At 45.9% G+C, this 27605-nt stretch overlaps 1 protein-coding gene across 1 annotated transcript in view; it reads right to left on the bottom strand.

Annotated features, from left to right (window-relative positions):
* Positions 1-27605, bottom strand: part of LOC145492112 (uncharacterized) — a 468804-nt gene that overhangs the window by 59437 nt on the left and 381762 nt on the right. The gene's annotated exons all lie outside the window — the stretch shown is intronic.

Here is a 27605-nt window from a genome sequence, read left to right as displayed (position 1 = left end):
TGACAAACTTCGGGTTGATCTCCCGGAACTTGGGGAACATTTTCCAGTTCCTTGGATGCTAAACTTAGTCCTGAAAGCGTTGTTTTGCAGTGAAATGGACACAGCAAAAGTTTTTGAACGCTCACTTTCGAGCTTCTGGACAGAAATATAGCCCGACTTTACTTTAAGACTGAAAGAGTAGCGGAAACCGCCTTACGTATATCGTAATTTTGACGAACTTCCAATGGATTTCCCGGAACTTGGGGGATATTTTCCAGTCCCTTGGACGCTAAACTAAGTCCTGATGGCCTTGTTTTGAAGTGAAATGGACACAGCAAAACTTTTTGAACGCTCACTTTCTAGCTTTTGGGCCGCAATATAGGCACACTTGACTTTAAGACTGAAACAGTAGCCGAGACCACGTTACGCGCATCATGAATTTGATCAACTTCGGCTCCAATTCCCGGGACTTGAGGGATATTTTCCAGTCCCGGGGACTCTAAACTAACTCCTGATGGCCTTGGTTTGCATTGAAATGGACACAGCACAATTTTTTGAAAGCACACTTTGGAGATTCTGGGCCAAAATATAGCCCCAATTCACTTAAGACTGAAAGAGTAGCCGAGACCGCCTTGCTCGCATCGTGAGTTTGACAAAGTTCGGATCGATATTCCGGAACTTGGGGGATATTTTCCAGTCCCAGGAACTCTAAACTAACTCCTTATTGCCTTGGTTTGCAGTGAAATGGACAGAGCAAATCTTTTTGAACGCTCACCTTCGAGCTTCCTGGCCGAAATAAAGCACCACTTTACTTTAAGACTTAAAGAGTAACCGAGACCACCTTACGCGCATTGCGATTTTGACAAACTTCGGGTGGATCTCCCGGAACTTGGGGAACATTTTCCAGTTCCTTGGATGCTAAACTTAGTCCTGAAAGCGTTGTTTTGCAGTGAAATGGACACAGCAAAAGTTTTTGAACGCTCACTTTCGAGCTTCTGGACAGAAATATAGCCCGACTTTACTTTAAGACTGAAAGAGTAGCGGAAACCGCCTTACGTATATCGTAATTTTGACGAACTTCCAATGGATTTCCCGGAACTTGGGGGATATTTTCCAGTCCCTTGGACGCTAAACTAAGTCCTGATGGCCTTGTTTTGAAGTGAAATGGACACAGCAAAACTTTTTGAACGCTCACTTTCTAGCTTTTGGGCCGCAATATAGGCACACTTGACTTTAAGACTGAAACAGTAGCCGAGACCACGTTACGCGCATCATGAATTTGATCAACTTCGGCTCCAATTTCCGAGACTTGGGGGATATTTTCCAGTCCCGGGGACTCTAAACTAACTCCTGATGGCCTTGGTTTGCATTGAAATGGACACAGCACAATTTTTTGAAAGCACACTTTGGAGATTCTGGGCCGAAATATAGCCCCACTTCACTTAAGACTGAAAGAGTAGCCGAGACCGCCTTGCTCGCATCGTGAGTTTGACAAAGTTCGGATCGATATTCCGGAACTTGGGGGATATTTTCCAGTCCCAGGAACTCTAAACTAACTCCTGATGACCTTGGTTTGCAGTGAAGTGGACAGAGGAAATCTTTTTGAACGCTCACCTTCGAGCTTCCTGGCCGAAATAAAGCCCCACTTTACTTAAGACTTAAAGAGTAACCGAGACCACCTTACGCGCATTGTGATTTTGACAAACTTCGGGTGGATCTCCCGGAACTTGGGGAACATTTTCCAGTTCCTTGGACGCTAACCTAAGTCCTGATGGCCTTGTTTTGCAGTGAAATAGACACAGCAAAACTTTTTGAACGCTCACTTTCGAGCTTGTGGGCCGAAATATAGCCACACTTTACTTTAAGACTGAAACAGTAGCCGAGACCGCATTTCGCTTATCGTGATTTTGATCAACTTCGGCTCGCTTTCCCGGAACTTGGGCAATATTTTTCAGTCCCGGGGACTCTAAACTAACCCCTGATGGCCTTGGTTTGCAGTGAAATGGACACAGCAAAACTTTTTGAACGCTCACTTTCGGGCTTGTGGCCCGAAATATAGCCCCACTTCACTTTAAGACAGAAAGAGTAGCCGAGACCACTTTAGGGGCATCGTGATTTTGACCAACCTCGGCTCAAATTCCCGGACCTTGGGGCATATTTTCTTGTCCCGGGGACGCTAAATTAACTCCTAATGGCCTTGGTTTGCAGTGAAATGAACACAGCAAAACTTTTTGAACGATCACTTTCGGGCTTCTGGCCCGAAATATAGCCCCACTTCACTTTAAGACTGAAAGAGTAGCCGAGACCGCCTTACGCGAATCGTTATTTTGACCAACTTCGGCTCGATTTCCCGGAAGTTGGGGGATATTTTCCAGTCCCGGGCACTCTAAAGTAGCTCCTGATGGCTTTGGTTTGCAGTGAAATAAACACAGGGAAACGTTTTGAACGCTCAATTTCAAGCTCCTGGGCAGGAATAAAACCTCACTTCACTTTAAGACTGAAACAGTAAGCGAGACCGCCTAACGCGCACCGTGATTTTGACCAACTTCGGCTAAATTTCCGTGAACTTGGGGGATATTTTCCACTCCCGAAGACTCTTAAGTAACCCCTGATGGCCTTCGTTTGCATTGAAATGGATACAGCAAAACTTTTTGAACCCTCACTTTTGAGCTTCTGGGCCGAAATATAGCCCCACCTCACTTTAAGACTGAAAGACTAGCCAAGACCGTCTTGCGCGCATCGTGATTTTGACCAACGTCTTCTCCATTTTCCGGAACTTGGGAAATATATTGCAGTCCCGGGGACTCTAAACTATCTCCTGATGGCCCTGGTTTGCAGTGAAATAGACACAGCAATTTTTTTGCAGCGCTCACTTTGGAGCTTCTGGGCCGAAATAGAGCCCCACTTCACTTTAAGACTGAAAGAGTAGCCGTGGCCGCCTGAGGCGCATGGTGATTTTGACCAACTTCGGCTTGATCTGCCAGAACTTAAAAGATATTTTCCAGTCCCGGGGACTCTAAACTAACTCATGATGGCCTTGGTTTTCAGTGAAATTGAGAGAGGAAAACTTTTTGAACGCTCACTTTCGAGCTTCTGGACAAAAATATAGCCCTACTTAACTTTAAGACTGAAAGAGTAGCCGAGACCGCCTTACGCGAATCGTTATTTCGACCAACTTCGTCTCGATTTCGCGAAACTTGGGGGATATTTGCCAGTTCCAGGCACTGTAAACTACTTCCTGATGGCCTTGCTTTGCAGTGAAATGGGCACAGCATAACTTTTTGAACGCTCACGTTCGACTAAAAGAGACTAAAAGACTAAAAGAGTAGCCGAGACTGCTTTGCGCGCATCGTGATTTTGCCAAACTTTGGCTCGATTACCCTTGACTTGGGGGATATTTTGATGTCCCGGAGACTGTAAACAATCTGCTGATGTGGTTTGGTTTGCGGTGAAATGCACACAGCAAAACTTTTTGAACTTTCACTTTCTAGCTTCTCGGCCCAAATATAGCCCCAGTTCACTTTAAGAATGAAAGAGTAGCCGAGACCGCCTTACGCGCATCGTGATTTTGACAAAATTCCGCTCGATTTCCCCGAACTTGGGCGATATTTTCCAGTCCCGAGGAGTCTAAACTAACTCCTGATGACCTTGGTTTGCAGTGAAATGAACACAGCAAAACTCTTTGAACTTTCACTTTCTAGCTTCTCGGCCGAAATATAGCCCCAGTTCACTTTAAGAATGAAAGAGTAGCCGAGACCGCCTTACGCGCATCGTGATTTTGACAAAATTCGGCTCGATTTCTCCGAACTTGGGCGATATTTTCCAGTCCCGAGGAGTCTAAACTAACTCCTGATGGCCTTGGTTTGCAGTGAAATGAACACAGTAACACTTTTAGAACGTTTATTTTCGAGCTTCTGGGATGAAATATAGCCCCACTTCACTTTAAGACTGAAAGAGTAGCCGAGACCGCCTTACGCGCATCGTGATTTTGAGTACCTTCCGCTCGATTTTCTAGAATTTTGGCGATATTTTCAAGTCCCGGGGACTCTAAACTAACTCCTGATGGCCTTGGTTTGCAGTGAAATGGACGCAGGAAAACTTTTTGAACGCTCAGTTTCGAGCTTCTGGGCCGAAATACAACCGTATTTCACTTTAAGACTGAAATAGTAGCCGAGACCGCCTTACGAGCATCGTGATTTTGACCAAGTTCAGCTCGATTTCCCGGAACTTGGGGAATATTTTCCAGTCCCGGGGACTTTTAACTAACTCCTGCTGGCCTTCATTTGCAGTTAAATGCAGAAGGCGTAACTTTTTAAAGGGTCACTTTCCAGCTTCTGGGCCGAAATATAGCCCCACTTTACTTTAAGACTGAAAGAGTAGCCGAGACCGTCTTACGCGCATCGTGATTTTGACCAATTTCCGTTCGATTTCCTGGAACTTCGGGGATATATTCCAGTCCCGGGGACTCTAAACTAACTGCTGATGGCCTTGGTTTGCATTGAAATGGACAGAGCAAAACTTTTTGAACACTCACTTTCGAGCTTGTGGGCCGAAATGTAGCCACACTTTACTTTAAGACTGAAACAGTAGCCGAGACCGCATTTCGCGCATCGTGATTTTGATCAACTTCGGCTCGCTTTCCCGGAACTTGGGGAATATTTTCCAGTCCCGGGGACCCTAAACTAACTTTGATAGCTTTGGTTTGCAGTGAAATGCACACAGCAAAACTTTTTGAACGCTCACTTTCGAGCTTCTGGACAGAAATAAAGCCCGACTTTACTTTAAGACTGAAAGAGGAGCCGAAACCGCCTTACGTATATCGTAATTTTGACGAACTTCCAATGGATTTCCCGGAACTTGGGGGATATTTTCCAGTCCCTTGGACGCTAAACAAAGTCCTGATGGCCTTGTTTTGAAGTGAAATGGACACAGCAAAACTTTTTGAACGTTCACTTTCTAGCTTGTGGGCCGAAATATAGGCACACTTGACTTTAAGACTGAAACAGTAGCCGAGACCACGTTACGCGCATCATGAATTTGATCAACTTCGGCTCCAATTCCCGGGACTTGAGGGATATTTTCCAGTCCCGGGGACTCTAAACTAACTCCTGATGGCCTTGGTTTGCATTGAAATGGACACAGCACAATTTTTTGAAAGCACACTTTGGAGATTCTGGGCCAAAATATAGCCCCAATTCACTTAAGACTGAAAGAGTAGCCGAGACCGCCTTGCTCGCATCGTGAGTTTGACAAAGTTCGGATCGATATTCCGGAACTTGGGGGATATTTTCCAGTCCCAGGAACTCTAAACTAACTCCTTATTGCCTTGGTTTGCAGTGAAATGGACAGAGCAAATCTTTTTGAACGCTCACCTTCGAGCTTCCTGGCCGAAATAAAGCACCACTTTACTTTAAGACTTAAAGAGTAACCGAGACCACCTTACGCGCATTGCGATTTTGACAAACTTCGGGTGGATCTCCCGGAACTTGGGGAACATTTTCCAGTTCCTTGGATGCTAAACTTAGTCCTGAAAGCGTTGTTTTGCAGTGAAATGGACACAGCAAAAGTTTTTGAACGCTCACTTTCGAGCTTCTGGACAGAAATATAGCCCGACTTTACTTTAAGACTGAAAGAGTAGCGGAAACCGCCTTACGTATATCGTAATTTTGACGAACTTCCAATGGATTTCCCGGAACTTGGGGGATATTTTCCAGTCCCTTGGACGCTAAACTAAGTCCTGATGGCCTTGTTTTGAAGTGAAATGGACACAGCAAAACTTTTTGAACGCTCACTTTCTAGCTTTTGGGCCGCAATATAGGCACACTTGACTTTAAGACTGAAACAGTAGCCGAGACCACGTTACGCGCATCATGAATTTGATCAACTTCGGCTCCAATTTCCGAGACTTGGGGGATATTTTCCAGTCCCGGGGACTCTAAACTAACTCCTGATGGCCTTGGTTTGCATTGAAATGGACACAGCACAATTTTTTGAAAGCACACTTTGGAGATTCTGGGCCGAAATATAGCCCCACTTCACTTAAGACTGAAAGAGTAGCCGAGACCGCCTTGCTCGCATCGTGAGTTTGACAAAGTTCGGATCGATATTCCGGAACTTGGGGGATATTTTCCAGTCCCAGGAACTCTAAACTAACTCCTGATGACCTTGGTTTGCAGTGAAGTGGACAGAGGAAATCTTTTTGAACGCTCACCTTCGAGCTTCCTGGCCGAAATAAAGCCCCACTTTACTTAAGACTTAAAGAGTAACCGAGACCACCTTACGCGCATTGTGATTTTGACAAACTTCGGGTGGATCTCCCGGAACTTGGGGAACATTTTCCAGTTCCTTGGACGCTAACCTAAGTCCTGATGGCCTTGTTTTGCAGTGAAATAGACACAGCAAAACTTTTTGAACGCTCACTTTCGAGCTTGTGGGCCGAAATATAGCCACACTTTACTTTAAGACTGAAACAGTAGCCGAGACCGCATTTCGCTTATCGTGATTTTGATCAACTTCGGCTCGCTTTCCCGGAACTTGGGCAATATTTTTCAGTCCCGGGGACTCTAAACTAACCCCTGATGGCCTTGGTTTGCAGTGAAATGGACACAGCAAAACTTTTTGAACGCTCACTTTCGGGCTTGTGGCCCGAAATATAGCCCCACTTCACTTTAAGACAGAAAGAGTAGCCGAGACCACTTTAGGGGCATCGTGATTTTGACCAACCTCGGCTCAAATTCCCGGACCTTGGGGCATATTTTCTTGTCCCGGGGACGCTAAATTAACTCCTAATGGCCTTGGTTTGCAGTGAAATGAACACAGCAAAACTTTTTGAACGATCACTTTCGGGCTTCTGGCCCGAAATATAGCCCCACTTCACTTTAAGACTGAAAGAGTAGCCGAGACCGCCTTACGCGAATCGTTATTTTGACCAACTTCGGCTCGATTTCCCGGAAGTTGGGGGATATTTTCCAGTCCCGGGCACTCTAAAGTAGCTCCTGATGGCTTTGGTTTGCAGTGAAATAAACACAGGGAAACGTTTTGAACGCTCAATTTCAAGCTCCTGGGCAGGAATAAAACCTCACTTCACTTTAAGACTGAAACAGTAAGCGAGACCGCCTAACGCGCACCGTGATTTTGACCAACTTCGGCTAAATTTCCGTGAACTTGGGGGATATTTTCCACTCCCGAAGACTCTTAAGTAACCCCTGATGGCCTTCGTTTGCATTGAAATGGATACAGCAAAACTTTTTGAACCCTCACTTTTGAGCTTCTGGGCCGAAATATAGCCCCACCTCACTTTAAGACTGAAAGACTAGCCAAGACCGTCTTGCGCGCATCGTGATTTTGACCAACGTCTTCTCCATTTTCCGGAACTTGGGAAATATATTGCAGTCCCGGGGACTCTAAACTATCTCCTGATGGCCCTGGTTTGCAGTGAAATAGACACAGCAATTTTTTTGCAGCGCTCACTTTGGAGCTTCTGGGCCGAAATAGAGCCCCACTTCACTTTAAGACTGAAAGAGTAGCCGTGGCCGCCTGAGGCGCATGGTGATTTTGACCAACTTCGGCTTGATCTGCCAGAACTTAAAAGATATTTTCCAGTCCCGGGGACTCTAAACTAACTCATGATGGCCTTGGTTTTCAGTGAAATTGAGAGAGGAAAACTTTTTGAACGCTCACTTTCGAGCTTCTGGACAAAAATATAGCCCTACTTAACTTTAAGACTGAAAGAGTAGCCGAGACCGCCTTACGCGAATCGTTATTTCGACCAACTTCGTCTCGATTTCGCGAAACTTGGGGGATATTTGCCAGTTCCAGGCACTGTAAACTACTTCCTGATGGCCTTGCTTTGCAGTGAAATGGGCACAGCATAACTTTTTGAACGCTCACGTTCGACTAAAAGAGACTAAAAGACTAAAAGAGTAGCCGAGACTGCTTTGCGCGCATCGTGATTTTGCCAAACTTTGGCTCGATTACCCTTGACTTGGGGGATATTTTGATGTCCCGGAGACTGTAAACAATCTGCTGATGTGGTTTGGTTTGCGGTGAAATGCACACAGCAAAACTTTTTGAACTTTCACTTTCTAGCTTCTCGGCCCAAATATAGCCCCAGTTCACTTTAAGAATGAAAGAGTAGCCGAGACCGCCTTACGCGCATCGTGATTTTGACAAAATTCCGCTCGATTTCCCCGAACTTGGGCGATATTTTCCAGTCCCGAGGAGTCTAAACTAACTCCTGATGACCTTGGTTTGCAGTGAAATGAACACAGCAAAACTCTTTGAACTTTCACTTTCTAGCTTCTCGGCCGAAATATAGCCCCAGTTCACTTTAAGAATGAAAGAGTAGCCGAGACCGCCTTACGCGCATCGTGATTTTGACAAAATTCGGCTCGATTTCTCCGAACTTGGGCGATATTTTCCAGTCCCGAGGAGTCTAAACTAACTCCTGATGGCCTTGGTTTGCAGTGAAATGAACACAGTAACACTTTTAGAACGTTTATTTTCGAGCTTCTGGGATGAAATATAGCCCCACTTCACTTTAAGACTGAAAGAGTAGCCGAGACCGCCTTACGCGCATCGTGATTTTGAGTACCTTCCGCTCGATTTTCTAGAATTTTGGCGATATTTTCAAGTCTCGGGGACTCTAAACTAACTCCTGATGGCCTTGGTTTGCAGTGAAATGGACGCAGGAACACTTTTTGAACGCTCAGTTTCGAGCTTCTGGGCCGAAATACAACCGTATTTCACTTTAAGACTGAAATAGTAGCCGAGACCGCCTTACGAGCATCGTGATTTTGACCAAGTTCAGCTCGATTTCCCGGAACTTGGGGAATATTTTCCAGTCCCGGGGACTTTTAACTAACTCCTGATGGCCTTGATTTGCAGTTAAATGCAGAAGGCGTAACTTTTTAAAGGGTCACTTTCCAGCTTCTGGGCCGAAATATAGCCCCACTTTACTTTAAGACTGAAAGAGTAGCCGAGACCGTCTTACGCGCATCGTGATTTTGACCAATTTCCGTTCGATTTCCTGGAACTTCGGGGATATATTCCAGTCTCGGGGACTCTAAACTAACTGCTGATCGCCTTGGTTTGCAGTGAAATGGACACAGCACATTTTTTTGAACGCTCACTTTCGAGCTTCTCGGCCGAAATATAGCCCTACTTCACTTTAAGACTGAAAGAGTAGCCGAGACCGCCTTACGCGCATCGTAATTTTGGCCAACTTCGGCTCGATTTCCCGGAAGTTGGGGAATATTTTCAATTCCCGGGGAGGCTAAACTAACTTCCGATGGCCTTAGTTTGCAGTTAAATGGACACAGCAAAACTTTTTGAACGCTCACTTTCGAGCTTATGGGTCGAAAAATAGCCCCACTTAACTTTAAGACTGAAAGAGTAGCCGAGACCGCCTTATGCGCATCGTTATTTTGGGATACTTCGTCTCGATTTCCCGCAAATAGGGCGATATTTTCCAGTCCCGGGGACTCTAAACTAACTCCAGATGGCCTTGGTTTCCAGTGAAATGGACACAGGAAGACTTTTTGAACGCGCACTTTCGAGCTTGCTGGCCGAAATATAGCCCAACTTCTTTTTAAGACTGACAGAGTAGGCGGGAGCGCCTTACGCGCATTGTGATTTTGAGGATCTTCGGCTCGATCTGGCGAAACTTGGGAGATATTTTCCAGTCCCAAAGTCTCTAAACTCACTCCTGATTGTCTAAGATGTGAGTGAAATAGAGACAAACATTTTTGAACCCTTACTTTCGAGCTTCTGGAGTTAAATCTAAGCCCACTTTACCTTAAGACTGAAAGAGTAGCCGAGACCCCCTTAAGCGCATCGTAATTTTGACTAACTTCGGGTGGATTTCCCGTAACTTGGGGGATATTTCCAGTCCCTTGGACGTTAAACTAAGTCGTGGTGGCCTTGTTTTGCAGTGAAATGGACACAGCAAAACTTTTGAAACACTCAGTTTCGAGCTTCTGGGCCGAAATATTGCCCCACTTCACTTTAAGACTGAAAGAGTAGCCGAGACCGCCGTACGCGCGTCGTGATTTTGACCAACTTCGGTTAAATTTCCCGGAACTTAGGGGATATTTTCCAGTCCCGGGGACTCTAAACGGACCGCCGACGTCCTTGGTCTGCAGTAAAATGGACACAGCAAAACTTTTTGAACGCTCACTTTTGAGCTTCTGGGCCGAAATATAGCTCCACTTCACTTTAAGAGTGAAAGAGTAGCCGAGACCGCCTTACGCCCATCGTAATTTTGACCAACTTCGGCTCGATTTTCCGGAACTTGGGGGATATTTTCCAGTCCCGCGGACTCTAAAGTAACCCCTGATGGCCTTCCTCTAGAGTCAAATGGACACAGCACAACTTTTTGAACCCTCACTTTCGAGCTTCTGGGCGGAAATATTGCCCCAGTTCACTTTAAGAATGAAAAAGTAACCGGGACCGCCTTACGCGCATCGTGATTTTGACCAACTTTGGCTCGATTTTCCGGGAAATGGGGGATATTTTCCGGTACCGGGGACTCTAAACTAACTCCTGATTGCCTTGGTTTGCAGTGAAATGGACACAGCACGACTTTTTGAACGCTCACGTTTGAGCTTCTGGGCCGAAGCATAGCCCTACTTCACTTTAAGACTGAAAGACTAGCCGAGACCGCCTTACGCGCATCGTGATTTTGGGCTACTTCGGCTCGATTTCCCGGAACTTGGGAGATAATTCCCAGTCCGAGGCACTCTAATTTAATTCCTGATGGCCTTGGTTTTCAGTGAAATGGACACAGCCAAACTCTTTGAACGTTCACTTTTGAGCTTCTGGGCCGAAATATAGCCCCACTTCAATTTAAGACTGAAAGTCTACATGAAACCGCCTTAAGGGCATCGAAATTTTTAGCCACTATGGCTCGATCTGCCAAAACTTGGGGGATATTTTCCAGTCCCGGGTGACTCTATCCTAACTCTTGATGGCCTTAGTTTTCAGTAAAATGGTCACAGGTAACAGGTAACAGTAGCGCACGCTCGGTGTCGAGCTTCTAGGCCGAAATGTAGCCCCACTTCATTTTAAGACTGAAAGAGTAAACGAAACTGCCGTAGGCTTATCGTAATTTTAAGAAAGTATGGCTCAATTTGCCGCAACTTGGAGGATAGCTTCCAGTCTCGAGGATTCTAAACTATCTCCTGATGGACTTAGTTCTTAGTGAAATGGACACAGGTAAAAGGAGACCACGCTCGGTGTCGAGCTTGTAGAACCGAAATATAGCCCCACTTCATTTTCGGAGTAAACGAGTAGCCGAGACCGTCTTACGCGCATCGTGATTTTCAGCATCTTTGGCTCGATTTGCCGGAATTGGCGGAATATTTTCCAGTCCCGGGGACTCTATGCTAACTCCTGATGAACTTAGTTTTCAGTGATGTGTACACAGGCTAAAGGAGCGCACGCTCGGTGTTCAGCTTGTCGGCCGAAATATAGCCCCACTTCATTTTAAGACTGAAAGAGTAGCCGAGACCACCTTACGCGCATCGTGATTTTGAGCAACTTTGGCTCGATCTGCCAGAATTTTGGAAATATTTTCCAGTCCCAAGGACTCTAAACTAACTCCTGATGGCCTAAGATGTCAGTGAAATGGACACAGGTAAAATTAGCGCACGCCCGGTCTCGAGCTTCTAGGTCGAAATATAGCCCCCCTTAATTTTAAGACTGAAAGAGTAGCCGAGACCGCCTTACGCGCATCGTGATTTTGGGCCACTTTTGCTTGATTTCCCGGAAGTTGGCGAATAATTTAAAGTCCCGGGGACGCTAAACTAACTCCCGATGACCTTGGTTTGCAGTTTAATGAACACAGCAAAACATTCTGAACGCTCACCTTCGAGCTTGAGGGCCGAAATATAGCCCTACTTAAATTTAAGACTGAAAGAATAGCCGAGAGCCCGTTACGCGCATCGTAATTTTCATCAACTTCGGCGCAATTTCCTGGAACTTGGAGAATATTTTCCAGTCCCGGGGACTCTAAACTAACTCCTGATTGCCTTGGTTTGAAGTGAAATGGACACAGCAAAACTTTTAGAACGCTCACTTTCGAGCTTGTGGGCCTAAATATAGCCACACTTCACTTTAAGACTGAAACAGTAGCCGAGACCGCGTTACGCGGATCGTGATTTTGATCAACTTCTGCTCGCTTTCCTGGAACTTGGGGAATATTTTCCAGTTCCGGGGACTCTAAACTAACTCCTGATGGCCATGGTTTGCAGTGAAATTCACACAGCACAAGTTTTTGAACGCACACTTTCGAGCTTCTAGGCCGAAATATAGTCCCACATCATTCACGACTTAACGAGTAGCCGAGACCGGCGTGCGCGCATCGTGATTTTGACCAACTTCGGGTCAATATTCCGGAACTTGGGGGATATTTTCCAGTCCCAGGGACTCCAAACTAACTCTTGATGGCCTTGGTTTGCAGTGAAATGGAGACAGCAAAACTTTTTGAACGCTCACCTTCAAGCTTCTCGGCCGAAATATAGCCCACTTTACTTTAACACTGAAAGAGTAGCCGAGACCGCCTTAAGCGCATCGTGATTTTGACAAACTTCGGGTTGATTTCCCGGAACTTGGGGGATATTTTCCAGTCTCGGGGACTCTCAACTAACTCCTGCTTGTCTTGGTTTGCAGTGAAATGGACACAGCGAAAGTTTTTGAACGTTCACTCTCGAGCTTCTGGGCCGAAATAGAGCCCCATTTCAGTTTAAGACTGAAAGAGTAGGCGAGACCATCTTGAGCGAATCGTGATTTTGACCAATTTCGCGTTTATTTCCCGAGACTTGGGGGATATATTCCAGTCAAAGGGACTCTAAAGTAACTCCTGATGGCCTTGGTTTTCAGTGAAATGGACAGAGCACGACTTTCGAGCTTCTGGGCAGAAATATAGCCCCACTTTACTTTAAGACTGAAAGAGTAGACGAGAGCGCCTTACGCGCATCGTAATTTTGACGAACTTCCAATGGATTTCCCGGAACTTGGGGGATATTTTCCAGTCCCTTGGACACTAAAGTAAGTCCTGATGGCCTTGTTTTGAAGTAAAATGGAGACAACAAAACTTTTTGAACGTTCATTTTCTAGCTTGTGGGCCGAAATATAGCCACACTTCACTTTAGGACTGACACAGTAGCCGAGACCACGTTACGCGCATCATGAATTTCATCAACTTCGGCTCGATTTCCCGGGACTTGGGGGATATTCTCCAGTCCCGGGGACTCTAAAGTAACTTCTGATGGCCTTGGTTTGCACTGAAAGTGACAGAGCAAAACTTTTGAAACACTCACTTTCGAGCTTCTGGGCCCAAATATTGCCCCACTTCACTTTAAGACTGAAAGAGTAGCCGAGAAGATCTTACGCGCATCGTGATTTTGACCAACGTATTCTCGATTTTCCGGAACTTGGGAAATACATTCCACTCCCGGGGACTCTACACTAACTCCTGATGGCCTTGGTTTGATGTGAAATAGACACAGTAATTTTTTTTGAGCTTTGAGCTTCTGGGCCGAGATAGCGCCCCAACTTCACTTTAAGACTGAAGGAGTAGCCGACACCGCCTTAAGCGCACCGTGATTTTGACCAACTTCGGCTCGATTTGCCGGAACTTGGGGGATATTTTCCAGTCCCGGGGACTCTAAACTAACTCCTGATTGTCTTGGTTTTCAGTGAAATGGACACAACGAAACTTTTCGAACGCTCACTCTCGAGCTTCTGGACCGAAACATAGCCCCACTTTACTTTAAGACTGAAAGAGTAGCCGAGACCGTCTTGCGCAAATCGTGATTTTGACCAACTTCGGGTCGGTTTCCCGGAACTTGGGGGATATATTCCATTTCTGCGGGCTCTAAACTAACTCCTGATGGCCTTGGTTTTCAGTGAAATGGACACAGCACAACCTTGGAGCTTCTGGGCAGAAATATAGCCCCACTTTACTTTAAGACTGAAAGAGTAGATGAAACCGTCTTACGCGCATCGTAATTTTGACGAACTTCGAATGGATTTCCCGGAACTTGGGGGATATTTTCCAGTCCCTTGGACACTAAAGTAAGTCCTGATGGCCTTGTTTTGAAGTAAAATGGGCACAACAAAACTTTTTGAACGCTCACTTTCTAGCTTGTGGGCCGAAATATAGCCACACTTCACTTTAAGAGGGAAAGAGTAGCCCAGACCGTCTTGCGCAAATCGTGATTTTGACCAACTTCGGGTCGCTTTCCCGGAACTTGGGGGATATATTCCATTTCCGCGGGCTCTAAACTAACTCCTGATGGCCTTGGTTTTCAGTGAAATGGACAAAGGAAAGCTTTTTGAACACTCTCTTTGTAGCTTCTGGGCCGAAGTAGAATCCCACTTCACTTTCAGACGGAAATAATAGCCGAGACCGCCTCACGCGCAACGTGAGTTAAACCTAGTTCAGCTCGATTTCACGCTACTTTTGGGATATTTTCCAGTCCGGGGGACTCTAAGCTAACTCCGGATGGCCTTGGTTTGCACTGAAATGGGCACAGCATAACTTTTTGAACGTCCACTTTGGAGCTTGTGGGCCGAAATATAGCCCCACTTCACTTTAAGACTGAAAGAGTAGCCGAGATCACCTTACGCGCATCGTGATTTTGACCATTTTCGGATCGATTTCTCGGAACTTGGGAGATATTTTCCAGTCCCGGGGACTCTAAACTAACTCCTGATCGCCTTGCTTTGCATTGAAATGGACAGAGCAAAACTTTTTGAACACTCACTTTCGAGCTTGTGGGCCGAAATGTAGCCACACTTTACTTTAAGACTGAAACAGTAGCCGAGACCGCATTTCGCGCATCGTGATTTTGATCAACTTCGGCTCGCTTTCCCGGAACTTGGGGAATATTTTCCAGTCCCGGGGACCCTAAACTAACTTTGATAGCTTTGGTTTGCAGTGAAATGCACACAGCAAAACTTTTTGAACGCTCACTTTCGAGCTTCTGGACAGAAATAAAGCCCGACTTTACTTTAAGACTAAAAGAGGAGCCGAAACCGCCTTACGTATATCGTAATTTTGACGAACTTCCAATGGATTTCTCGGAACTTGGGGGATATTTTCCAGTCCCTTGGACGCTAAACTAAGTCCTGATGGCCTTGTTTTGAAGTGAAATGGACACAGCAAAACTTTTTGAAGCTCACTTTCTAGCTTGTGGGCCGAAATATAGGCACACTTGACTTTAAAACTGAAACAGTAGCCGAGACCACGTTACGCGCATCATGAATTTGATCAACTTCGGCTCCAATTCCCGGGACTTGAGGGATATTTTCCAGTCCCGGGGACTCTAAACTAACTCCTGATGGCCTTGGTTTGCATTGAAATGGACACAGCACAATTTTTTGAAAGCACACTTTGGAGATTCTGGGCCAAAATATAGCCCCAATTCACTTAAGACTGAAAGAGTAGCCGAGACCGCCTTGCTCGCATCGTGAGTTTGACAAAGTTCGGGTCGATATTCCGGAACTTGGGGGATATTTTCCAGTCCCAGGAACTCTAAACTAACTCCTTATTGCCTTGGTTTCCAGTGAAATGGACAGAGCAAAACTTTTTGAACGCTCACCTTCGAGCTTCCTGGCCGAAATAAAGCACCACTTTACTTTAAGACTTAAAGAGTAACCGAGACCACCTTACGCACATTGCGATTTTGACAAACTTCGGGTGGATCTCCCGGAACTTGGGGAACATTTTCCAGTTTCTTGGACGCTAAACTTAGTCCTGAAAGCGTTGTTTTGCAGTGAAAAGGACACAGCAAAACTTTTTGAACGCTCACTTTCGAGCTTCTGGACAGAAATATAGCCCGACTTTACTTTAAGACTGAAAGAGTAGCGGAAACCGCCTTACGTATATCGTAATTTTGACGAACTTCCAATGGATTTCCCGGAACTTGGGGGATATTTTCCAGTCCCTTGGACGCTAAACTAAGTCCTGATGGCCTTGTTTTGAAGTGAAATGGACACAGCAAAACTTTTTGAACTCTCACTTTCTAGCCTCTGGGCCGAAATATAGCCCCAGTTCACTTTAAGAATGAAAGAGTAAGCGAGACCGCCTTACGCGCATCGTGATTTTGACAAAATTCGGCTCGATTTCCCCGAACTTGGGGGATATTTTCCAGTCCCGCGGACTCTAAAGTAACTCCTGACGGCCTTGCTCTGCAGTCAAATGGATACAGCACAACTTTTTGAACGCTCACTTTCGAGCTTCTGGGCGGAAATATTGCCCCAGTTCACTTTAAGAATGAAAGAGTAACCGGGACCGCCTGACGCGCATCGAGATTTTGACCAACTTTGGCTCGATTTCCCGGGAAATGGGGGATATTTTCCGGTACCGGGGACTCTAAACTAACTCCTGATTGCCTTGGTTTGCAGTGAAATGGACACAGCACAACTTTTTGAACGCTCACGTTTGAGCTTCTGGGCCGAAGCATAGCCCTACTTCACTTTAAGACTGAAAGACTAGCCGAGACCGCCTTACGTGCATCGTGATTTTGGGCTACTTCGGCTCGATTTCCCGGAACTTGGGTGATAATTCCCAGTCCCGGGCACTCTAATTTAATTCCTGATGGCCTTGGTTTTCAGTGAAATGGACACAGCCAAACTCTTTGAACGTTCACTTTCGAGCTTCTGGGCCGAAATATAGCCCCACTTCACTTTAAGACTGAAAGAGTAGCCGGGACCGCCTTACGCGCATGGTAATTTTGTCGAACTTCGGCTTGATTTCCTGGCACTTGGGGGATATTTTCCAGTATCGGAAGCTCTAAACTAACTCCTGAATGCCTTGGTTTTTAGTGAAATGGACACAGGTAAAAGGGGCGCACACTAGGTTTCCAAGTTGTAGGCCGAAATATAGCCCCACTTTATTTTAAGGCTGAAAGTGTACACGAAACCGCCTTAAGCGCATCGAAATTTTTAGCCACTATGGCTCGATCTGCCAAAACTCTGGGGATATTTTCCAGTCCCGGGTGACTCTACCCTAACTCTTGATGGCCTTAGTTTTCAGTAAATGGTCACAGGTAACAGGAGCGCACGCTCGGTGTCGAGCTTCTAGGCCGAAATGTAGCCCCAGTTCATTTTAAGACTGAAAGAGTAAACGAAAGTGCCGTAGGCTTATCGTAATTTGAAGAAAGTATAGCTCAATTTGCCGAAACTTGGAGGATAGCTTCCAGTCTCGAGGATTCTAAACTATCTCCTGATGGACTTAGTTCTTAGTGAAATGGACACAGGTAAAAGGAGAGCACGCTCGGTGTCGAGCTTGTAGAACCGAAATATAGCCCCACTTCATTTTCGGAGTAAACGAGTAGCCGAGACCGTCTTACGCGCATCGTGATTTTGAGTATCTTTGTCTCGTTTTGCCGGAATTTGGGAAATATTTTCCAGTCCCAAGGACTCTAAACTAACTCCTGATGGCCTAAGATGTCAGTGAAATGGACACAGGTAAAATTAGCGGACGCCCGGTCTCGAGCTTCTAGGTCGAAATATAGCCTCCCTTAATTTTAAGACTGAAAGAGTAGCCGAGAGCGCCTTACGCGAATCGTGATTTTGGGCCACTTTTGCTCGATTTCCCGGAAGTTGGCGAATAATTTAAAGTCCCGGGGACGCTAAACTAACTCCCAATGACCTTGGTTTGCAGTTTAATGAACACAGCAAAACATTCTGAACGCCCACCTTCGAGCTTCAGGGCCGAAATATAGCCCTACTTAAATTTAAGACTGAAAGAATAGCCGAGAGCCCGTTACGCTAATCGTAATTTTCATCAACTTCGGCGCCATTTCCTGAAACTTGGAGAATATTTTCCAGTCCCGGGGACTCTAAACTAACTCCTGATGGCCTTGGTTTGCAGTAAAATGGACCCAGCAAAACTTTTTGAACGCTCAATTTCGAGCTTCTGGACCGAAATATACCCCACTTTACTTTAACTCCTGATGCCCTAAGATGTCAGTGAAATGGACACAGGTAAAATTAGCGCACGCCTGGTCTCGAGCTTCTAGGTCGAAATATAGCCCCCCTTAATTTTAAGACTGAAAGAGTAGCCGAGACCGCCTTACGCGCATCGCGATTTTGGGCCACTTTTGCTCGATTTCCCGGAAGTTGGCGAATAATTTAAAGTCCCGGGGACGCTAAACTAACTCCCGATGACCTTGGTTTGCAGTTTAATGAACACAGCAAAACATTGCTCACCTTCGAGCTTCAGGGCCGAAATATAGCCCTACTTAAATTTAAGACTGAAAGAATAGCCGAGAGCCCGTTACGCGCATCGTAATTTTCATCAACTTCGGCGCCATTTCCTGGAACTTGGAGAATATTTTCCAGTCCTGGGGACTCTAAACTAACTCCTAATGGCCTTTGTTTGCAGTGAAATGAACACAGTAACACTTTTTGAAGGCTTATTTTCGAGCTTCTGAGATGAAATATAGCCCCACTTCACTTTAAGACTGAAAGAGTAGGCGAAACCGCCTTACGCAAATCGTGATTTTGAGCAACTTCAGCTCGTTTTCTAGAATTTTGGCGATATTTTTAAGTCCCGGGGACTCTAAACTAACTCCTGATGGCCTTGGTTTGCAGTCAAATGGACGCAGGAAACCTTTTTGAACGCTCAGTTTCGAGCTTCTGGGCCGAAATACAGCCGTATTTTACTTTAAGACTGAAATAGTAGCCGAGACTGCCTTACGAGCATCGTGATTTTGACCAAGTTCAGCTCGATTTCCCGGAACTTGGGGGATATTTTCCAGTCCGGGGGACTTTAAACTAACTCCTGATGGCATTCGTTTGGAGTTAAATGCAGAAAGCCTAACTTTTTAAAGGGTCACTTTCGAGCTTCTGGGCCGAAATATAGCCCCACTTTACTTTAAGACTGAAAGAGTAGCCGAGACCGTCTTACGCGCATCGTGATTTTGACCAACTTCCGTTGGATTTCCCGGAACTTCGGGGATATATTCCAGTCCCGGGGACTCCAAACTAACTGCTAATGGCCTTGGTTTGCAGTGAAATGGACACAGCACATTTTTTTGAACGCTCACTTTGCAGCTTCTCGGCCGAAATATAGCCCTACTTCACTTTAAGACTGAAAGAGTAGCCGAGACCGCCTAACGGGCATCGTAATTTTGACCAACTTCGGCTCGATTTCCCGCAAGTTGGCGAATATTTTCAATTTCCGGGGAAGCTAAACTAACTTCCGATGGCCTTAGTTTGCAGTTAAATGGACACAGCAAAACTTTTTGAACGCTCACTTTCGAGCTTATGGGTCGAAATATAGCCCCACTTAACTTTAAGACTGAAAGAGTAGCCGAGACCGCCTTACGCGCATCGTTATTTTGGGATACTTCGGCTCGATTTCCCGCAAATAGGGGGATATTTTCCAGTCCCGGGGACTCTAAACTAACTCCTGATTGCCTTGGTTTCCAGTGAAATGGACACAGGAACACTTTTTGAACGCGCACTTTCGAGCTTGCTGGGCGAAATATAGCCCTACTTCTTTTTAAGACTGAAAGATTAGGCGGGAGCGCCTTACGCGCATTGTGATTTTGAGGATCTTCGGCTCGATCTGGCGAAACTTGGGAGATATTTTCCAGTCCCAAAGTCTCTAAACTCACTCCTGTTTGCTAAGATATGAGTGAAATAGAGACAGAAATTTTTGAACCCTTACTTTCGAGCTTCTGGAGTTAAATCTAAGCCCACTTTACCTTAAGACTGAAAGAGTAGCCGAGACCCCCTTAAGCGCATCGTGATTTTGACTAACTTCGGGTGGATTTCCCGTAACTTGGGGGATATTTCCAGTCCCTTGGACGCTAAACTAAGTCGTGGTGGCCTTGTTTTGCAGTGAAATGGACACAGCAAAACTTTTGAAACACTCAGTTTCGAGCTTCTGGGCCGAAATATTGAACAACTTCACTTTAAGACTGAAAGAGTAGCCGAGACCGCCGTACGCGCGTCGTGATTTTGACCAACTTCGGTTAAATTTCCCGGAACTTAGGGGATATTTTCGAGTCCCGGGGACTCTAAACGGATCCCCCGACGTCCTTGGTCTGCAGTAAAATGGGCACAGCAAAACTTTTTGAACGCTCACTTTTGAGCTTCTGGGCCGAAATATAGCTCCACTTCACTTTAAGAGTGAAAGAGTAGCCGAGATCGCGTTACGCTCATCGTAATTTTGACCAACTTCGGCTCGATTTCCCAGAACTTGGGGGATATTTTCCAGTCCCGCGGACTCTAAAGTAACTCCTGATGGCCTTGCTCTGGAGTCAAATGGACTCAGAACAACTTTTTGAACGCTCACTTTCCAACTTCTAGGCGGAAATATTGCTCCAGTTCACTTTAAGAATGAAAGAGTAACCGGGACCGCCTTACGCGCATCGTGATTTTGACCAACTTTGGCTCGATTTCCCGGGAAATGGGGGATATTTCCCGGTACCGGGGACTCTAAACTAACTTCTGATTGCCTAGGCCGAAATGTAGCCCCAGTTCATTTTAAGACTGAAAGAGTAAACGAAACTGCCGTACGCTTATCGTAATTTTAAGAAAGTATGGCTCAATTTGCCGCAACTTGGAGGATAGCTTCCAGTCTCGAGGATTCTAAACTATCTCCTGATGGACTTAGTTCTTAGTGAAATGGACACAGGTAAAAGGAGAGCACGCTCGGTGTCGAGCTTGTAGAACCGAAATATAGCCCACTTCATTATCGGAGTAAACGAGTAGCCGAGACCGCCTTACGCGCATCGTGATTTTGAGCCTCTTTGGCTCGGTTTGCCGCAATTCGGGGAATATTATCCAGTCCCGAGGACTCTATGCTAACTCCTGATGAACTTAGTTTTCAGCGATATGTACACAGGCAAAAGGAGCGCACACTCGGTGTTGAGCTTCTCGGCCGAAATATAGCCCCACTTCATTTTAAGACTGAAAGAGTAGCCGAGACAGGCGTGCGCGCATCGTGATTTTGACCAACTTCGGGTCGATATTCCGGAACTAGGGGGATATTTTCCAGTCCCCGGGTCTCTAAACTAACTCTTGATGGCCTTGGTTTGCAGTGAAATGGAGACAGCAAAACTTTTTGAAGGCTCACCTTCAAGCTTCTGGGCCGAAATATAGCCCACTTTACTTTAATACTGAAAAAATGCCGAGACCGCCTTACGCGCATCGTGATTTTGACAAACTTCGAGTGGATTTCCCTGAACTTGGGGGATATTTTCCAGTCCCTTGGACACTAAACTAGGTGCCGATGTCCTTGTTTTGCAGTGAAATGGACACATCAAAGCTTTTTGAACGCTCATTTTCGAGCTTGTGGGCCGAAATATAGCCATACTTCACTTTAAGCCTGAAACAGTAGCCGAGACCACGTTTCGCGCATCGTGATTTTGACCAACTTCGGCTCGATTTCCCGGAACTTACGAAACATTTTCCAGTCCCGGGGACTGTAAACTAACTCGTGCTGGTCTTGGTTTGCAGTTAAACGGAAAAAGAAAAGTGTTTGAACGCATACTTTCGAGCTTGTGGACCGAAATAGAACCCCACTTCACTTGAAGACTGAAAGAGTAGCCGAGACCGCCTTACGTGCATCGTGATTTTGAGCAACTTCGGCTGGATTTGCCGGAACTAAGGGGATATATTCCAGTTCTAAGGACTCTAAACTAATTCCTGATTGCCTTGGTTTGCAGTAAAATGGAGCAAGCAAAACTTTTTGAACGCTCAATTTCGAGCTTCTGCGCCAAAATATAGCCCCCCCCCCCCCCCCCGCATTACTTTAACACTGAAAGAGTAGCCGAGACCGCCTTACGCCCATCGTGATTTTGACAAACTTCGGGCTGATTTCCCGGAACTTGGGGGATATTTTCCAGTCCCGGGGACTCTCAACTAACTGCTGCTTGTCTTGGTTTGCAGTGAAATGGACACAGCTAAAGTTTTTGAACGCTCACTCTCGAGCTTCTGGGCCGAAATAGAGCCCCATTTTACTTTAAGACTGAAAGAGTAGGCGAGACCGTCTTGCGCAAATCCTGATTTTGACCAACTTCGGGTCGGTTTCCCGGAACTTGGTATATATATTCCATTTTCGCGCGCTCTAAACTAACTTCTGATGGCCTTGGTTTTCAGTGAAATGGACAGAGCACAACTTTGGAGCTTCTGGGCAGAAATATAGCCCCACTTTACTTTAAGACTGAAAGAGTAGATGAGACCGCCTTACGCGCATCGTAATTTTGACGAACTTCCAATGGATTTCCCGGAACTTGGGGGATATTTTGCAGTCCCTTGGACGCTAAAGTAAGTCCTGATGGCCTTGTTTTGAAGTAAAATGGACACAACAAAACTTTTTGAACGCTCACTTTCTAGCTTGTGGGCCGAAATATAGCCACACTTCACTTTAGGACTGAAACAGTAGCCGAGACCACGTTACGCGCATCATGAATTTGATCAACTTCGGCTTGATTTCCCGGGACTTGGAGATATTCTCCAGTCCCGGGGACTCTAAAGTAACTTCTGATGGCCTTGGTTTGCACTGAAAGTGACAGAGCAAAACTTTTTAAACACTCACTTTCGAGCTTCTGGGCCGAAATATCGCCCCCTTCACTTTAAGACTGAAAGAGTAGCCGAGACCACCTTACGCACATCGTGATTTTGACCAACCTCGGCTCGATTTACCGGAACTTGGGGGATATTTTCCAGTCCCGAAGACTCTTAAGTAACCCCTGATGGCCTTGGTTTGCATTGAAATGGATACAGCAAGACTTTTTGAACGCTCACTTTTGAGCTTCTGGGCCGAAATATAGCCCCACTTCACTTTAAGACTGGAAGAGTAGCCGAGACGGTCTTACGCGCATCGTGATTTTGACCAGCGTCTTCTCGATTTTCCGGAACTTGGGAAATACATTCCACTCCCGGGGACTCCAAACTAACTCCTGATAGCCTTGGTTTGCAGTGAAATAGACACAGTAATTTTTTTGAGCTTTGAGCTTGTGGGCCGACAGAGAGCCCCAAGTTCACTTTAAGACTGAAGGAGTAGCTGACACCGCCTTAAGCGCAACGTGATTTTGACCAACTTCGGCTCGATTTGCCGGAACTTGGGGGATATTTTCCAGTCCCGGGGACTCTAAACTAACTGCTGATTGTCTTGGTTTTCAGTGAAATGGACACAGCGAAACTTTTTGAACGCTCACTCTCGAGCTTCTGGACCGAAATATAGCCCCACTTTACTTTAAGACTGAAAGAGTAGCCGAGACCGTCTTGCGCAAATCGTGATTTTGACCAACTTCGGGTCTGTTTCCTGGAACTTGGGGGATATATTCCATTTCCGCGGGCTCTAAACTAACTCCTGATGGCCTTGGTTTTCAGTGAAATGGCCAAAGGAAAGCTTTTTGAACACTCTCTTTGTAGCTTCTGGGCCGATATACAAACCCACTTCACTTTCAGACTGAAATAGTAGCCGAGACCGCCTCACGCGCATCGTCAGTTAGACCAAGTTCAGCTCGATTTCACGCAACTTTTGCGATATTTTCCAGTCCGGGGGACTCTAAACTAACTCCTGATAGCCTTGCTTTGCATTGAAATGGACAGAGCAAAACTTTTTGAACGCTCACTTTGGAGCTTGTGGGCCGAAATATAGCCACACTTTACTTTAAGACTGAAACTGTAGCCGAGACCGCATTTCGCGCATCGTGATTTTGATCAACTTCGGCTCGCTTTCCCGGAACTTGGGGAATATTTTCCAGTCCCGGGGACCCTAAACTATTTTTTGATAGCTTTGGTTTGCAGTGAAATGCACACAGCAAAACTTTTTGAACGCTCACTTTCGAGCTTCTGGAAAGAAATATAGCCCGACTTTACTTTAAGACTGAAAGAGTGGGCCGAAACCGGCTTACGTATATAGTAATTTTGACGAACTTCCAATGGATTTCCCGGAACTTGGGGGATATTTTCCAGTCCCTTGGACGCTAAACTAAGTCCTGATGACCTTGTTTTGAAGTGCAATGGACACAGATAAAATTTTTGAACGCTCACTTTCTACCTTTTGGGCCGAAATATAGGCACACTTGACTTTAAGACTGAAACAGTAGCCGAGACCACGTTACGCGCATCATGAATTTGATCAACTTCGGCTCCAATTCCCGGGACTTGGGGGATATTTTCCAGTCCCGGGGATTCCAAACTAACTCCTGATGGCCTTGGTTTGCATTGAAATGGGCACAGCACAATTTTTTGAACGCACACTTTGGAGATTCTGGGCCGAAATATAGCCCCACTTCACTTAAGACTGAAAGAGTAGCCGAGACCGCCTTGCTCGCATCGTGAGTTTGACAAAGTTCGGGTCGATATTCCGGAACTTGGGGGATATTTTCCAGTCCCAGGAACTCTAAACTAACTCCTTATTGCCTTGGTTATGCGGTGAAATGGACAGACCAAAACTTTTTGAACGCTCACCTTCGAGCTTCCAGGCCGAAAGAAAGCCCCACTTTACTTTAAGACTTAAAGAATAACCAAGACCACCCTACGCGCATTGTGATTTTGACAAACTTCGGGTGGATCTCCCGGAACTTGGGGAACATTTTCCAGTCCCTTGGACGCTAACCTAATTCCTGATTGCCTTATTTTGCAGTGAAATGGACAAAGCAAAACTTATTGAACGCTCACTTTCGAGCTTGTGGGCCGAAATATAGCCACACTTTACTTTAAGACTGAAACAGTAGCCGATACCGCATTTCGCTTATCGTGATTTTCATCAACTTCGGCTCGCTTTTCCGGAACTTGGGCAATATATTTCAGTCCCGGGGACTCTAAACTAACCCCTGATGGCCTTGGTTTGCAGTGAAATGGACACAGCAAAACTTTTTGAACGCTCACTTTCGGGCTTGTGGCCCGAAATATAGCCCCACTTCACTTTAAGACAGAAAGAGTAGCCGAGACCACTTTAGGGGCATCGTGATTTTGACCAACCTCGGCTCAAATTCCCGGACCTTGGGGCATATTTTCTTGTCCCGGGGACGCTAAACTAACTCCTGATGGCCCTGGTTTGCAGTGAAATGAACACAGCAAAACTTTGTGAACGCTCACTTTCGGGCTTCTGGCCCGAAATATAGCCGCACTTCACTTTAAGACTGAAAGAGTAGCCGAGACCCGCCCTACGCGAATCGTTATTTTGACCAACTTCGGCTCGATTTCCTGGAAGTTGGGGGATATTTTCCAGTCCCGGAGACTCTAAACTAGCTCCTGATAGCTTTGGTTTGCAGTGAAATAAGCACAGGGAAAATTTTTGAACGCTCACTTTCAAGCTCCTGGGCAGGAATAAAGGCTCACTTCACTTTAAGGCTGAAACAGTAAGCGAGACCGCCCAACGCGCACCCTGACTTTTACCAACTTCGGCTAAATTTCCCTGAACTTGGGGGATATTTTCCAGTCCCGAAGACTCTTAAGTAACCCCTGAGGGCCTTCGTTTGCATTGAAATGGATACAGCAAAACTTTTTGAACCCTCACTTTTGAGCTTCTGGGCCGAAATAAAGCCCCACTTCACTTTAAGACTGAAAGACTAGCCAAGACCGTCTTAGCGCGCATCGTGATTTTGACCAACGTCTTCTCGATTTTCCGGAACTTGGGAAATATATTGCAGTCCCGGGGACTCTAAACTAACTCCTGATGGCCCTGCTTTGCAGTGAAATGGACACAGCAAATTTTTTGCATCGCTCACTTTGGAGCTTCTGGGCCGAAATAGAGCCCCACTTCACTTTAAGACTGAAAGAGTAGCCGAGGCCGCCTTAGGCGCATCGTGATTTTGACCAACTTCGGCCTGATCTGCCAGAACTTAAAAGATATTTTCCTGTCCCCGGGACTCTAAACTAACTCATGATGGCCTTGGTTTTCAGTGAAATTCAGAGAGGAAAACTTTTTGAACGCTCACTTTCGAGCTTCTGGACCGAAATATAGCCCTACTTCACTTTAAGACTGAAAGAGTAGCGGAGACCGCCTTACGCGAATCGTTATTTTGACCAACTTCGTCTCGATTTCGCGGAACTTGGGGGATATTTTCCAGTTCCGGGCACTGTAAACTACTTCCTGAGGGCCTTGTTTTGCAGTGAAATGGGCACAGCATAACTTTTTGAACGCTCACTTTCGAGCTTCTGGGCCGAAATATACAGCCACGTCACTTTAAGACTCAAAGAGTAGCCGAGACTGCTTTACGGGCATCGTGATTTTGACAAACTTCGGCTCGATCTGCCGCAACTTAGGGGATATTTTGATGTCCCGGAGACTGTAAACTATCTCCTGATGTGGCTTGGTTCCCGGTGAAATGGACACAGCAAAACTTTTTGAACTTTCACTTTCGAGCTTCTGGGCCGAAATATAGCCCGAGTTCACTTTAAGAATGAAAGAATAGCCGAGACCGCCTTACGCGCATCGTGATTTTGACCAACTTTGGCTCGATTTCCCGGGAAATGGGGAATATTTTCCGGTACCGGCGACTCTAAAGTAACTCCTGATTGCCTTGGTTTGCATTGAAATGGAGAGAGCAATACTTTTTCAACGCTCCCCTTCGGGCTTCTGAGCCAAAATATAGCCCCACTTCAGTTTAAGACTGAAAGAGTAGCCGACACCGTCTTACGCGCATGGTGATTTTGACCAACTTCGGCTCGATTTCCCGAAACTTCGGGGATATATTCAAGTCTCAAGGACTCTAAACTAACCCCTGATGGCCTTGGTCTGCAGTGAAATGGACACAGCAAATTTTTTTTGGAACGCTTACTTTCGAAATTCTGAGCCGAAATATAGCCCCACTTCACTTTAAGACTGAAATAGTAGCCGAGACCGCCTTAGACGCATCGTGATTTTGACCAACTTCGGCTTGAGTTGCCAGAACTTAAGGGATATTTTCCAGTCCCGTGGACTCTAAACTAACTCATCATGGCCTCGGTTTTCAATTAAATTGAGAGAGCAAAACTTTCTGAACGCTCACTTTCGAGCTTCTGGGCCGAAATATACAGCCACGTCACTTTAAGACTAAAAGAGTAGCCGAGACTACTTTACGCGCATCGTGATATTGACGAACTTCGGCTCGATTTCCCGGGACTTGGGGGATATTTTGATGTCCCGGTGACTGTAAACAATCTGCTGATGTGGCTTGGTTTGCGGTGAAATGGACACAGCAAAACTTTTTGAACTTTCACTTTCTAGCTTCTGGGCCGAAATATAGCCCCAGTTCACTTTAAGAATGAAAGAGTAGCCGAGACCGCCTTACGCGCATCGTGATTTTGACAAAATTCCGCTCGATTTCCCCGAACTTGGGCGGTATTTTCAATTCCCGAGGAGTCTAAACTAACTCCTGATAGCCTTGGTTTGCAGTGAAATGAACACAGCAAAACTCTTTGAACTTTCACTTTCTAGCTTCTCGGCCGAAATATAGCCCCAGTTCACTTTAAGAATGAAAGAGTAGCCGAGACCGCCTTACGCGCATCGTGATTTTGACAAAATTCCGCTCGATTTCCCCGAACTTGGGCGATATTTTCCAGTCCCGAGGAGTCTAAACTAACTCCTGATAGCCTTGGTTTGCACTGAATGGAACACAGTAACACTTTTAGAACGTTTATTTTCGAGCTTCTGGGATAAAATATAG

This window comes from Orbicella franksi, chromosome 7 (genome assembly GCF_964199315.1).
Source record: "Orbicella franksi chromosome 7, jaOrbFran1.1, whole genome shotgun sequence".
NCBI lineage: Eukaryota > Metazoa > Cnidaria > Anthozoa > Scleractinia > Merulinidae > Orbicella > Orbicella franksi.
Note: the sequence above shows the minus strand (reverse complement) of the source record. Positions and strands in the feature narration are given on the sequence as shown.